Source organism: Ischnura elegans, chromosome 1 (genome assembly GCF_921293095.1).
Source record: "Ischnura elegans chromosome 1, ioIscEleg1.1, whole genome shotgun sequence".
Taxonomy (NCBI): Eukaryota; Metazoa; Arthropoda; class Insecta; order Odonata; family Coenagrionidae; genus Ischnura; species Ischnura elegans.
Genome location: NC_060246.1, coordinates 55,738,162 through 55,753,133, shown reverse-complemented (window position 1 = coordinate 55,753,133; position 14,972 = coordinate 55,738,162). Strand labels below are relative to the sequence as shown.

Sequence of the window (14,972 nt, the reverse complement as noted above, 5' to 3'; positions counted from 1 at the left end):
ACTGTGTTTCAGGAAAGCAGAGATGTTTGGACCAACTGCGATTTATTCGCGTGGCGCGTCGGAGAGATGTGATTCGCGCGCGGCAATTAATTTTTTTCGCCTTCTTTTCGGACGATTCCTCAGAAATGGCACTTCACAAATTGGTTTCGTCTCAATATGCTCCGAGCATGCTGAGTGTTATATACCATAGGGTAGGAAAATATAAGGCAGATGGGCATCTCTACAGGGTACAAAACGCAATAAAAAAGTCGGCTGAGGTCAAAGAAAGAGAAGAAGTCTGTAAAAAGTACTTTAATTCGTTAAAATTGGATGCGTTTCACGACAGGAGTTGGTCAGAGAATAAGAAAAACTAATAATTTTGGCTTTGGACAATATGAGAATACTGAGTCTAATTTTTATGAGTGTCATGTCTTTGCACCTGTAAAAAATAAATAAAACCATATTTTAGTATCTGAAATAGGTCTAGAGGATATTAAATTGATGCAGGCGTATTAAGTTTATTTTTCCGAGGATTTTACCGTATTTTTTTCAAGTGTTTTTAACTCATACCGGTTTTTCTTTAAATAACTGAGGTAACCTAGATCATTTCAACTTTTTAGTTTTTTTTTATATTTTATCGCCTTTGGAATAGGTATCTATCATTCTTGGAGAAAAATTTGGAACGGTTGGCATTTTTAAAACGTACTTAGAGACTTCTTTTATAAATTTCGGAAATACAATGGATTCATCGAGCTATGGAATGCATTTTAACAATTATATTTTATACCTACAGACTTTTATAGACTTTTAACTCTAAATATATGGTATGATTCAACTAAAAGGGTAAACTTTTTATTGTATTCAAAGTTGTTGAGCAACAATTCGTTGAAATAATAGCAGGGGGAAGCCATTCACGTAATAAACTTGAATAAAATTTTGATTATTTCACTGCAGGTTACCTATGTACATTCTCGATGGGAATGATCGCTGCGGGAATAAATAAACGTTTTTGCATTTAGGGTTTGAATTCGATACCTCGATTGCGTGTACTAACATTTATAATTCAATGTCAAATTTAAAAAAATAAACTCAAAATTCGCTAGCCAAAAATCTTAACTCTTTCTTAATATGTATATTTTTAAGTAAACCTGGGCTTCATTGAAATAATGTCTAAGAGTAGGCCTTCGACATCGATTTAGATCCATCGCAAGTAACTGAAATTTGAGGAGTCGTGTAAACTATAGGCCCTTAATTCCTTTGAGAGAGCAACTTCCATCGTTCACGTTTCGTTTCTGAGCCCATCACGCCCAATTTAAGCGTCGTGACTTCCCCATTGAGGTACCATGATGGAAGGTTAAATGGGACCGTTTTCGCGAGACTGCATCTTCGCATGGAATGGACTAAACGGTTCCAACTCCACTCCTTCCGTTCCAAAATCAGTCTTTCCTTCTTGCCCCCCCCCCCCCCCCCCCCAACTAACCCACTAACCCCTCCCTGCGACTACCTTCTCCTGTTTCACGAGTTGTCTGTCTTATCCCTTCCTTTTTTACTTACATCGGTAAATTATTAAGAGGACTCATCACTTTCTTTGCATTTTTTTTTCCTTTTCCGGGCCAAATTACTTGTTTAAAACGTGTGTTGTTGACTTGAAATTTTCAGGGTACGTAATAACATAAATTTATATAAGAAAATAAATTCATATAAGATTAGACGTTGAAAATGAATACTCATCAAGCTTTGAAGTAAAGACTGGTATGAGACAAGGAGATAGCATATCACCTTTAATAACTAATTTGGTATTGTATATGGCACAAAAAGAAATCAGGTGAACAGACTTAGGAATAGGGATAGGGAAAAAGACATCAGTGCCCGGCTTTGAAGATAACTTAGTATTCCAATCGGAAAATAAGGAAGACTTAAGGAGTATGACATAAATTCTGATAAAAGAAAGTGAAGAAGTTGGACTGAAAATGAATTACTATAAGACCAAATTTATGCCCTTCGGTCAAAACCCTGATAACTCCAGAAACATTACAGTAGAGAATGAACATTTTGAAAGAGTGATTGATTTTAAATTCCTTTGCACCATAATTACTTCAATTAATAGTGAATCACATGAAATCCAAAACGAAATAAATTAAGCCAAGAGAAGTATGTATGCCCTAAATAATCTGATAACATCAAAAATGTTATTCATCAGAATCTATCTTAAATTTATAAAACCATAACAAGATCTATCCTTCTCTACTTAGCTGAAAAATGGGTTATCAACAAAAGTACGGCAAAGAATTTAATTACTTTCGAAAATAAAGTGTTAAGGAAAGTTTTTGGACCCACTTGGAGAATAAGACATAAAGGGAAATCTGGGGCCTTTTCGATTCACTATACGTTGTAGCTGAAGCCGAGAGCCGGAGATTGTGATGGGCAGAACAAGAGAACTAGTGACCTGAGAGTCAGCGAGTACGATGCAGTACATCGGAAGAATTGGAGGCCAGCAGGTTGACATGGGAAATAGGAATTATGTATTATACGGGGTTTTTAAAACCAAGTTTCAATTTATACAACTATTTATAGCAAAATTGTCACCAACTCGTTGAGAAATTAGGTTGTAAAATGGGAGAAAAAAATCTGGAAACCGTTGATGAAGGGCATAAATGGTCATGGGAGTGAGTGAAAGAGTAAGATATAAGAATAGAATTTTTTTAGATTTGTCAGCAACTCAAATTTTAAGAATGCACCTGATCTGATAAAAGGCTAAGGAAAAATATTCAAACGTCATCGAGGATGTGATCTATATTCTCTGGCAATGTCAAGGTATTAGCATAGGTAACATTAATATGGAAATCATACGATTCAAGAAATACAATACAAATAGACCGTTTGAGCGCAATAGCTTGCGTCACCTCAACTCCCATTCTCGTGTCTCCGTTTGTTTCCTGAGCTTCCCCCAATTTTCCACCTCCGAAAGGTCAGCGAGCTACATTTTCAAACGAAACATTAAATCGATTCTTCCCGGATTTCTCGTTTCCGCTCGAAGCTTAAGCGATCAGGAGAGTCGACTTTTCTACGGTTTTTGTCAAAGGAGAAGCTACGGTCTGTGCCTCATGCTAGAGCACAGGAATTTTGCTAACAAGACCACTTGGGTTCAATTCGTCCCCCCCGTCGACCTGTTGCATTTCTTGTATTTTTTTCCCTTGCATTCCACCGCAAGCTGAGTTCTGTGTTGCGGTTTGTTGTTGACATTGAAATGACCTGAAATTCATGGGCGTCCTGTTAAATCGCGTGGAATCCGGCTCAATTGATTTTGCAAGATTTGCGATTTCATTGTCCCTAACGGTTTCATTGTCGTCGAAAGTTCCTAGATGCCTTTTCTCCTCCATCACAGCTATTTCCTGAGGTACGGTAAACGAACTTTACATGATACCTCTGTGCCAAAATATGCCACACCTATTTCTTTTTGTTTTCTTTCTGTCCAAACGATTCGTCTCAGCGTAACATAATTATAATTATTTTTTTCCTTAAAACCACATTTTCATATGCCTATTTCTAATTTATAGTGTCCCAATTTTAAGTTCATATTTACTTATTTACAGTCTAGATTATCATAGGGTTGAGTCTCCGTCCGAATCGGAATATAAAGCCTGCCTATCGCTTCTTGTTCTCCTTTCAGTTTTTATTGAACCAAACACGCACATAAGAAGACAGACGCCTCGAAGGATTTGAAATGAAATGGGAAATGGATCGTTAAATTGGTAAATTACAACATTTTTGGATAACTATGTAACATAATGTAAAGAAGCCACCATGTTGTTTGTAAATAATTTAGAACTAACAATGGTAGTGAGGGACGGGGAGATTGTTGTGAACGGAAAAAGAGGTGTCGTGTATGGAGAGAAGGAAGAGATAGACGTGATAGAAAGGATCGGGAGAAAAATTAAAGAGTGGTATATTGTGCGACCGGAGGAAGGAATACGGCAGAACCCAGGATCGGCAGGAGGAATTAAAGGACGCGGAGAAGGAGGCGTCTACGAGAGAGAGAGAGAGAGACCGAAGGAAAGGGATACGAAGAGCTCAAGACCCCCACACTGGTGCAGTTCATGGCAGTGGTTCAGTGAGTGGTAGTACGGATAATATAAATGGGATTGTGATAGTCATGGTGGATTTTTGATGTTGTTTTTTGCTCCCAAGTTTCAAAATATAGAGCTTGTTTTTGAATTGTACTGAAATTATTTGTTAAGTTAGTAGTGGATATTTAAAAACGTTACAACTACGACCGATGGATTATATAAAATGATGTTTGCCACTTGATGCAATCAGGATGATCGTAGCTGTCGACACGATTCCACGAATATTTTTTCGGCATCCCCAACCATGATCCTAAATAGAAGGAATATTATTCCTCGAGTTTATTATTGCATTACATTGATTAAAGTAATTAACTTCCTGGTGCGAGTTTGATGCCTAATTGGTGTAGCGAATCCATTTTCCTTTTGAATGTCATTGTCCTTCTTAGGTTTAATTTAGGAAGTTTTTCAATTATTTATGGCAGAGATAACCACTGAGAATATCTGAAAGAATTTATCTTCTTGGCCCAATTAGTTTCGTTTCCTCCAGCAATAAAAGTATTTCTTCAAAATTCTGCGAGATATTCTGCAATACTATTTCTGTAGTCATAAGTCAAGATAGCTTTTCTTTCTTACAAAAATCTCACGACTCTTACAATGATATAGACTCCGAAGATATAATGAATATCCATTACAGGTTAAAGTATGTATCTTAAACTGACAAATTTAAGTATCATTTGATTTTTATTGTGAACAGATTAATCATGTAAGCGATTTTTTACTTTATCCTCTGGCGGCATGCATCACCAAGTGACCTCCAAAATATAAATAACGTCGCGTCGGAGAAAAAAATCCTTTATATTCTCACTGTTAAATGCTTACTGGCAACTACTCAGGTTGCAATTTTGCCAACTGCTTAAATTTATATTGCAATAAAGGTCGTAGTGTGGAAGTAAGACAAATGGGTTACTGGATCTGACTGAACTTTTTTTTCAAAATTTGCGAAAAGGCGAACATGATTTACGTTACTTTCAAAATGAGGCATTCTTGTGGACAAGACCCGCATTGCGAAAACCTTGTAAATGAAGAAGTAGCCGGCACACTGTGAAAATCTCGAGAACTGCCAACAGTGAATCAAAAAATCAATCGAATTCTGAGCCACCAAAAAAAATCGCACAGAAACTATTACAACGGCAAAATACGAACTATTCTCCTAGAGATATGGACAAATCTATAGGTGATAGTGGGTCACTAATAACCGCAACCATTTTTTCGACCTTAAATATTCTTCTGAACGACTGTTTCTCATTCCATAGCATACATCGAGCAAACGAAATTCGCCAGCTCACAGCCATTCTGTCCAACATGGCGCGGAGCGCAAGATGAAGGAAGAAAGGGATCAGGTGTACCCGAGTGTCCTAAATTACGGAGAGAACAACCCACCCTCCTTTGCCACGCATCTTGAGAGACTTCTCTTGTCCGATTTCTGAAATAAGACGGAGCCAATGTGTTTCGCGAGAGAATATAAGAAACATCGATGGAGGGGGGAAAAAAAGGATGGGCGGGAAAAAAATGACGCGTCCACCCGCGTGGCATGACGGGCAGTCAAACCCGTGAGCAGGGCCGATGGAGCGTAGTCACCATGGCACACTTAGCGGGGCAAACGAAGATGGAGGTGTGTGCGAGGATGACCTAGAGGGAGGTGTGAATGCAAAAAATGAGTGGATTTCAGCTGCTTGATTTTCGTCTATTTTTCGAAGAATTGCATCACAACTTTCTTCGAGATATTTCTCAGAGCTTCGGTGGATCCAATGCCAGGATCTTGGAGGGGATGGGGTCTAATTTCCTCTATCATCACATATATTATTAAAGAAAGGTCTTTTTCTGTAATTATGTATAACCTCAGTTTATTCTACACCTACAGTGATAATTTATTTTAAACTTTTTTTTCAGACTCACCGGCTTTTGACGAAAAATATATTCTCAATTTCAATTTTCACTATGTACCTAATAATTTGACTTAAAAGTTTCGATAAAAAATACATTTAAAGTTCCTTTTAATTCCGGCAGACCTTTTTTATTTTGCATATTTAAATTAGTGATAATGTTCACGTATAGCTAAAGCATATACCATTAGAAAGAAAAATACATACACATTCTTATGCTTGCATTCGAATCTCGTTTTCCACGTGATTTATGGTGAATTTTGAGAAAATAACATTCGTAAGAATGCTGAACTTATTGCGTTTTTGGCCTACTGTCCACATGACGACCATTAGAATTGTTTACGTTGAATTGTTTACGTCTCTTTCTAAATGACCGGCTTCTGACGAAAAATGCATTCTTAATCTCAAATTTTACTATTTACCGATTAATTTGACTCTAAAGTTTCGATTTCGACTTCTTGAGTTTTCGATGTCGATTACCCGCTCGAGGTATAATGACACATTTTTTTACTCTAAACTTCAGAAAAATAGTTTTTAAAACCATTTTATCCACAACTAAACCAAAGAAACGAAACATTAGCAGGCAAAAGTATTAAAAATTTAATCTACGAACTATATGGCTTTAAATTTTTTTTGGTTTTTTTTTCTCTATCGAGATGAAGGGGACCGTATATCTTTTGAAAAAAAAATTCATATTTGCATACCTACAACACCAGGTCAAATGAACTCATCCATCTAAATGGCCGTTGAGCAGCTGAAATATTGCAAATTGTAACACATCAAGGATTCAACCTCTATAACAAACTGCAATCTGCAATGAAATGCCTACAATCAGAGGCGGATCCAGGATAGGGACAAGGGGGGCTAACAGCGAGTTGTAAGTGAGAGTTAAAATTCCAGCAGTAGTGGGGGTCGGAAAAAGTCACCATTCTATCCAGTGTAAATTGGTAAATTAGATTCACTATAAATCTGCATAACCCATTTAAGATTATTTAAATAGTCCTCACTTAGTAAAAACCTGATTAGTGCAAATATTTTTACGCATTGTCCTCCAATTCGTAAATTATACTATTTCTATTATTGGAATAGCTTTCAAAAGTATGAATGCACATTTCTTCCAGAATCATGGGATAGAAAAATTATTCATTTTGTAAATATGCTGGAAAAATGACTCTCGTAGATGCAACTCATGAAACAAACAAGGAAAATACGAATTGTAATAATACATTTTTGATTCACAGCAATTCTCATCTGTTTATTTTAAAATACATAGAGTCTTTGTAAGCAATATTTTAGCCTCTTCAGTCCCACTATAACATATATGTAATACATCTAGTTTTTTATCACATCCTGATCTACTAGTGTCTCCAAGTGCTGACTGCCGCTTGTATCGTATACTACACATTCTGCGCTTGAATATACTCAGCTGTTTGTGAGTTAATATTTTTCAGTTCTATTTCTGCATGGAAATGAAGAGAAAGAAAATCTTCTAAATTCACTTTCAGGTTTGAAGAGGTTAGACATTAAGAATACCACTGTTTCGTATTTGACCACAATTGACTTTATTAGTTTGGATAGAGCTCATCGTCTCAACAGGGAATTTAAGAAGTTATATTTGGCAATTCCACCGTATATAAAAAAATCTGCCCGAAATTTTTCGTTCAATGTTACATTCGAGTTAGACTTTGCGGAAATTTGAAATGCATGCTTCAATATAAAATTTAATAGCAACAAAATTGAAATATATACTTTAAAATTTAAACTAATATTAAAACGACAAAAATAAAAGATGGGCTTCACAGTTGGTTGAACCGAAAGCTCTATTAATTCTTCGCAGCCTCCTTTTTCCTCAAACCTAAAATTGGAGAATCGTATTCCTTTCACCGAGTATTAATCACGAATCTGAATGGTTTAGAAACTCTTCATCATTATTTTCATTGATCACAAATGGAAACTTTCCCCTCCCGTTCTTAACATTAAAATAGTCGAGAGACCATTTATCACAGGTTCTAATCAATTAAATCAATATTTTATATTAATGAGATATCCTCATATTTATTTAAGATTCAGAAAAAATGCGTGCTTCTTGCAAAATAAGTGCTGAATAAATATTTATATGATTGGCATTAGGTTATGTTTTTTCCGTAGCGTAATCCTCTAATAGCTGCTGAAATGAGTTAGGATTGCTCTCTGAGCCATTAATATATTAAAATGAACAGAGGATGAGGGATTCCATTTTGGTGCTGAGAATTTGGCTCATTAAAATTCTTACGATAAGAATTTAAAGGTGCATTTCAAAACCTCATTTAACTGACTTACCGGTCGTATTTCTCATTTTCAGATCAAGCAAGGAGTATTATCCGTCGTAGACTATTATTCTCCCCAGAAAACGTTAAATAGGTACACTAATTTCATTATAAATCAGCATTTAGAAGAAAGCACAGCACATTTTATTTGTTCAACTGACTTCTCATCTAACCTTACCCAGAAGCCAGTTTTCAACAGGACGTTACCACTTTACCCATCGCTGAATAAGCCCACGTTTCACTGCATCTGCGAGAAGCTTTCCCAAACAACCATCACGTACGCCCCAGTTCTCGAAATTTATTTTTCTCTATTAAGAGAGTAGCCAGAGAGTCTCAACGATTATTTTCAGGCAGAGATACAATCAATGGCAGATCTGGGGTAAACGAGGCAGCGGAGTCGCCAATTTGTTTTACCGCACACTCCGACCAGAGTAAAGTCATTTATTTAAAAAAAAAGTACATGTCTTGATGTATAACTCAATCTAATCAGTGATGTGTTATGCATCAGATGAAGACTAATATGAATGATTCATTGAAAAAATAAATACGAACCAGCTAATACATAGATTCACTCGCGAGCCGTTAAAATTTTCAATTTGCAATTACCAATGCAGTCACCTTTATTCAATTATTTCATTCTGAAACAGCCGAGTAATAAATTCTTTGTACCCTGGATCATGTGATTAAGCTCTTACGCGTACAACTTTAGCGTTGCAATGTCCGTTAGAAAGATAGATTTTTTTCATGCAAATCCTATTCATTCAAAATCAAATAAACAATTATTTCCATCCATGAATAAAAAATTTAGATTTTTCTGTGATTTTCATATAACGTAAGGATTGATAGGTAATCTGGCCTCATGCTTCATTTAAAATGATTCCGCTACTATAGGAATTCACTGAAGGAGTAAAATGGTCGCCAATTACAATAACTTTCAATGAAACGCACTGGAAATGGTGTAAACTCAAGAGTATGGTAGTTTAAGGTAGGAAACTGTTAAATAATATTTAAATCCCAATCTGCTAAATTCGGATTAATATATCGGCACCCATGAACGTGACTAATAACTAAGTTTTCTGTTTATGCCGTGACTTCAAATACGGCATCGCTTTAACGTTTGTGCATTATTTTAAAGTTATAAAAATGATTGATATATGGACCATTGCGTTGAGACTGGATTACTATTTTTTGGCCTTATTCTGTGACTATTACCATCAAATTCCCTACGTACCATTCCAAAGGTATTTTACCTCACCAGCACACCATACGTCACGAATTACTCAGTACCCTACTTGCGGAAAAATCGGCGACTAGTTGGATTACTTAATCCGATAATTAAATTTTTCAAACTTCCGTCTAAAGTGTTGTAAAATACATGGCTTGCATTACTCCTAGCAGTAATTTAGCAAGCAATTAGTCTGCATTGCAATTATCCTGAAACTGTTCAGACTTCGTGCATCATAACGAAGCGGAAATCTAGAGACATAAGTTTTTGATAAGTTTAGAAGTAATCGATATGCGCTAGCTATGAAAATTTCCTTGAGTTTTATTGTTATCATGAGTGTTTGCTATTGCTACGAACGTGTAGAAGGAATTAATTCACATCCACTGCTGTACCTAACCTTAAGCAAAGGATCTACGTTTCGATTGCAGTTTAATAATAGTTTTAAATGGCCAAGGCAGATGAGTAGTAGCTTTGCATATGCCGACTATCGATATCATGGACCATCTTTAAATAGACTACATAGGTCTCAATTTTAGATAATTCTCAAGTGTTTTTTTTTTATAGTCTAAATATTTGGGTTGCCATCTGATGCAGCTCCATATAGCTTATACGTTTTATTATCACTATGCCATTCTTCAGCACATCTTTCCTGGAAGAACATCATGACAGTTAATTCTTTAGTTAAATTCTTTTCCTGTTTCAATACGTTTTCACGCGAATATCATCAGAGAGGTACCTACCGTTGTGGATGCGAAAGCTCAGCGTCACAGACCAGCTATGAATAATGACTCGGTTACTTTCAACGCCTCATCTCTGCGGCGGAACAGTCTACCCGATATCATCGCCCATTATCGAATACATGGTCACGCATTCTCTACCTCAATTTTTCTGCCTGCGTTCACTTTCCCATACAAAGATATATATGACGCCCTCCCTGACGTTCAAGCTGTCCCAATTTACTTTATCGAGTCCCAATAGCCCTGTTTGAACGGAACACGCGTCAGTATTATTCGATACGGTTTCATTGTCATCGGAACATACTTTTGATTTTTTATTTTCACCGGTATTTCAATTTCGGAACAAGCTGACGCCGTCGTCGCCTTTGCTTTTTTTCTTTCTCTAACACCTGAGATCCGCTTACTGCGACCCAGAAGCGAGCGAATAGATTAAAAATAAAAAATTATGCGGTCGATGGCTTTGAAAGCATCTGACAAACCGAGTGTCACTTAAAATTTTCTTATGTGATGAAGCGACAGAAAGGAAATTTGTGATATCTATAGCGCATGCGTTGTCGTCATCACCTAAGTATTATACCACTATTTGGCCTACTCCCTACACAATTTCAGTATTTCCACCGCAATTCTTCTCATTATAAGTGCACACATTCCCGGCAGCATATTTAGATTCAGGAAACACCTAAATGTCACATTTCAAAACGGGAAACGCTGACTTTTAAAGAAATTTTCAAGAAGGGAGTGACTGGCAAATTTTTTGGCTGCTGATTGGTAACTACAGAGTCCTCAAACGAATTAAAAAATCGGGAGACGGTATCAACAGTTGGTTTTTAGATAGTCATTGACCGTTGTACTTTTGGCGCCAAGAAGTAAAATAATTAATTGAGCAAAGGTTCTCCTTTTCAAATAGAACTACTGACAGTTTAAGTATCTACTCAAAAAGCACTCTGAAATTTTTTCAAATAAAAAAGATTATGTCCGTAAAGGCCATTTACTATTTTTCATCTTCCAGCTACAATGGCTCTTCAAATTTCGAACTATGCTAGCAACTCTAACGTGGGTTAACTATAATATATGTATATATAATATAAAGGTGTTCTAGCTACTCTAATATGGGTTTACTAATTGTAAGTAGAAAGCTTCATGTGTGAAGCCCACATTTCCCCATTACAATTTCCTTTCCTTCTTTCCATTTAAGACGTGTCTATGTTCTTTTGTTCGATAAACTTTCCATTCTTTTCCACACTCTTTCATCTCCCTCATAGCTACATGTATTTCCTTGGGTTATATTCTTTGGGTTTTATTTTTTTCCAATTTACTCTTTCCTGCACTTAAAATCCTCATTCTCCAACACCATCATCTTTCTAATGTTACTATCGCAGTCTTTTCCTAAACTTCCCTGCTCCAACATTTTACTGTTTCCACCGTCTTTAGTGTGAGATCCCCATGGCTTTGTATTTGCCTTATCTCCTCGTGTCATGAACGCTTCGAAATACTCTGAATTAAGAGTCCTTATGATTGATATCGAAGTCTTAATTGCCGTGAGAGAATAGAGATATGCATTAGATGTTACGATAATAAATTATGATGACCACGGTAAATGACTCGAATTAATCTTGCAAAGAAAGTAAACGGAAATTGGATAATGGAACGGATGTTTTGTAATAGCTGTACACGACGTTTTGACAGGAATTAATAGATTATGACCGGAAATGGTAATTGCATCGGAAGAGGTGCCTGAGCTTGAATGGCTTGAATACTTACAGAAAAAGCGTACGTCACAGGAATAGTTAATACATCTAAAATGGAAAATGTGTCGAAATGAAAGCCAATTGTAGATATTATTGTAATATAATTATATCTGCAAATATTTCCTCATGGAAAGTCACTTCCTCGACCCGTAACCTACAGTTTATATATTAATATTAATGTTACTTGATACTTAGGGTATTCAGGGTGATCAATACGAATGCTATTGATTTTCGCTATCTTACTGTGTTCCCAATAAACGCATGTAGGCAATATCCGCCGACGGTTTTAGGGGCTAAAATTTTTGTATTAGTTGCTCTTGTCTGACTCCTCCATTTGAAAACCAGCTTATTGTACATTGTTTGGAGAGATTCCCAGCCGATAAAGGCATTCTCATTCTTGCTAGGAAAGTAAACATTCTTTCGGTTTCTTTCCTACGCCTTATAACTCGCCCAGCGCCTTATTGCAATACAAATCAAATCAAAGATTCTCCCCTGAGGTAGAAATAACCTATAATTATCCTCAAACACAAATGAACTCCAATTCATCAGTTGAAAATGACTCTTCGAAGCAGAAAAAGTTACTTTTTTATTTTTTAATCGTGAGCTTACTTCAAGCAGAACGAGGCTTCGCACGTTTCCCCCATGCACTTCCGTAGCGCTAGATAATTCCTAGTCGCCCGAATGGCTTTTCACTCACATCAACGCCAAATATAATAGAAACCGATCCGCCGTGGCGTTTTTAAGGATTTTTTTCCACCGCTCAGACACTAATTAATGCTTCAAGAGGTCCTGTCGACCATAGTGACCCCATTCATCCTCTGCCTGTCAGCTCGCATCTTTTCTAGAAAGTCTCACGCCCCTTATTTGAACACTTTCCAGACCTAGCTGTGTTTTCTGCTGTTTTCCTTCTCTTCTTTTTCATTGAAAAGGGATTTCACTCCCGGAATTGTGCAGGATTCGGAGAAGCTAAGAAGTTTTGAACCCAGAAATGACAAGATAAAAAAAAACTTCTTTCTTGATCTTTTGATTTTGGACGCACTCCGATCCTTTGGGAATCTGATCTGATAAATAGGATGAGTGCCCACTTTTAACCTAGAGTAGGATGTCACTCCCATATTTTCTTATTATATTATTCATTGGTTGTTTTTATTTTTTTACCCAGCTCATGCGAGAGTACACAACCGCGTCGAAGTAACCACCGCTGAGATCTTTTTAGGTTTACAGGCTAATCATTTATTTTATAAAACGTATCTGTTCAAAATGTATTCCCTATGAGTTTAAAATAGGTATCCAGCTCGGAATGAGCAAAACAGTGAAGAAGCAATGAAAGTAGTGCCGCGGTGACGTATCCCGAATTTATGTATCCTAAATATATAAATAATGTTATAAAATATAATTAATACAATATTTAAATACAATATAGATTTATTCACATAAAAATAAGATATTACTATAAAAATAAATTATAAATATGAAATATAAATATAAAAATAAAATATAAATATCCGACATAACGGTACTACATATTTGCATACAAAAATTAAATGCTAATAAAATTGTGCTATTCTTGTTCCTAGAATTTGATATATGTATCCACATCTTACTATATACACGTAGATCTCACTTGGTTTTCGAAATACTAGAAAGTAAAGAATATATTCATTTCATCTAAACGGAGCTTTTAATGAGTAATAGACGTACTTCAATAAAATTTATCCTAATCGTATAAATTTATCAGAGGAAGCATTTTTCCTTGGGTTTATGATTCTTTTTAGCTAACATATCATTAATTTTTGGAAAAAATGTGTTTTGTGGACATACCTGTGTTTAAAAAATCCTCCACCCAGAAAGACTAATAAGAAGAAATACTGTCTACCACAGCGATTTCTATCAAACATCGGATATATTTCTGATGGAAAGATTTTTGATTAATACAGGACATATTTCTAATGGATGAGCACCCGCCCACGACGGAGGCGCGTGTTTGAGTGACGGGTGGCGTCGCGGTGTGGTGGTCCTTCCCAAATGCACACACAGACCCTCGGCGCGGAACCAGAGCCACGGGGGCGGAGCGCAGCGGCCGCAGTTGGACCAGAACGTGACGACGAGCTTCTCACGACGCAGCGGGCTTCTTCGCACTAACGCAAGGACTCGCTGCTGCGCGATAACAAAACAAATACTTTCCGCGTGTTATTGATATTTTAAAAAGTTTTGGCATCAGAGATGACAACCATTGAGGTTATAAAGCAAATTTAGTGTACAATCAATATGGATTCTTATCCTCAAATTAATTCTAAGGAGATTTGGCTCAATTTTCTTATTTAAAAAAGCTTTGGCATCTTTAATGACATTCTTAGATGTTATGAAGTAAAATAAGTGTACATATATTATGGTTAATTCAATCCTTATATTTATAATCTAATATTTTTCCAGCTACTGGAGCCTACCATAGAATTAATTTCATGTGATTTACACTCCTTGACTCCATCGTTCATTTGATAATAGGTCCTCAGGTAGACCATTAACGAGCCTGAGTGTTCATTTGACTATGATTCGCATTATGCTAATTACATGTTATCACAATTTTTATGAAAATAAAAAGTGTACATTAGCATGAATCGATAATTTACTTGTACTTATTTCGACTTTCGACGTGCACCGTCGTGGAGCCTGACTAAAAATTTATATGTAACTGCCAAAAAATATAGCATAGATATCCAATTTTAGGCCTTCGATCGATTAGTTACAATTAAATAGAGCGCATTTTTTAATTTTTATGAAAAATTCGCGTACTTAGTTTCTCGCGCGATTTGAACACAGAAACATTGGCTCTATGGAGAACTTTTCCGAGTGAGACAAGTTTTGTATCCACAGATGAACCACTGAAATAAACTTAAATGATGTAATTTTTCTCACAATCTATTTTAATTCCTATCCATATTGGTTTCCATAAACTTGAGCTGTTAT

General features: G+C 36.2%; 1 long non-coding RNA gene across 1 annotated transcript; it reads left to right on the top strand.

The window, feature by feature from the left end:
• Positions 1 to 4,050: 4,050 nt before the first annotated feature.
• On the top strand, positions 4,051 to 14,630 carry LOC124174194. Its single transcript, XR_006868902.1, has 2 exons — positions 4,051 to 4,090; positions 13,943 to 14,630. It is a non-coding gene; the product is annotated as an uncharacterized LOC124174194 (long non-coding RNA).
• Positions 14,631 to 14,972: the final 342 nt, after the last annotated feature.